This window comes from Tenrec ecaudatus, chromosome X, assembly GCF_050624435.1.
Source record: "Tenrec ecaudatus isolate mTenEca1 chromosome X, mTenEca1.hap1, whole genome shotgun sequence".
Classification (NCBI taxonomy): Eukaryota; Metazoa; Chordata; class Mammalia; order Afrosoricida; family Tenrecidae; genus Tenrec; species Tenrec ecaudatus.
In genome coordinates, this window is record NC_134548.1 from 50,933,962 (window position 1) to 50,934,824 (window position 863).

The 863-nt window shown below is 41.9% G+C and overlaps 1 pseudogene; it reads right to left on the reverse strand.

Annotated features, from left to right (window-relative positions):
* Positions 1-319: 319 nt before the first annotated feature.
* LOC142433944 (signal recognition particle 19 kDa protein pseudogene) lies at positions 320-863 on the reverse strand (annotated as a pseudogene).

Sequence of the window (863 nt, forward strand, 5' to 3'; positions counted from 1 at the left end):
TATTTCATTAACTTAAAAGATGAACAAATTATATGATTCAAATTTTATTAAATTTATCTCAAACATGTTTTCACAGAGGATAAAGAGGATTTCAGTTAACTTAGGGTACAGTTCATTGTTCCATTTAAAAAATATTCTTCTTTCATCCACAAAATGCACTGAAGGGAAATTCTTTTATATTGTTTACAAGCAAGATGAAAATGTTCATGTGTATTTATTTCATTGTCAACTTGGATGCAGTAGCTGGGAGGCACAAAAAGTCAGTTCCTTCCAGATGCAAGCAAAGTTTCTTCGGTGTCTCTCAGGTAGACAACTCTCAGGTAGACAACAGAGGCCTCCATCCATGTGTCTTACTGGAGAACCATAGACTTGATTCTCGTCCCAGATCATTTCTTCTTCTTGCCTTTTCCTTTTTTACTTCCTTCTCCTTGCTGAAGACTCTGGTCAGTCCCACTTGTTTTTTGTGTCCTTGTTTTTAGCTTAGGTATCATTTCGGCTGCATACAACATTACCGACTTACGCGATGGAAACTGTACCAAACAGAGGCTGCCATCCTCTTGTTTCAGCTGGACCCGGACTCTGCCCCTGTACTGAGCATCACGATTCCACTCTCGAGAGTACATTTTATTTTTCTCAAGAGATACATTAAGTCCAACTGCTAAGCATACATCTTGAATCTCTGAAGCTGTAGGATTTTCAACAGCCTTGTTGACGGGGATGCAGCGCCCCTCGGCAATGGTCTTGTTGTTCAGATAAGCAGGGTAGATGCAGATGAACCTGTCCTGGTCAGCAGGGAACCGCGGGCCGGCGCTGGCCATTTCCACTCAGGGGGACCACAAAGCCCAACAGCTTGCAACTTGTAA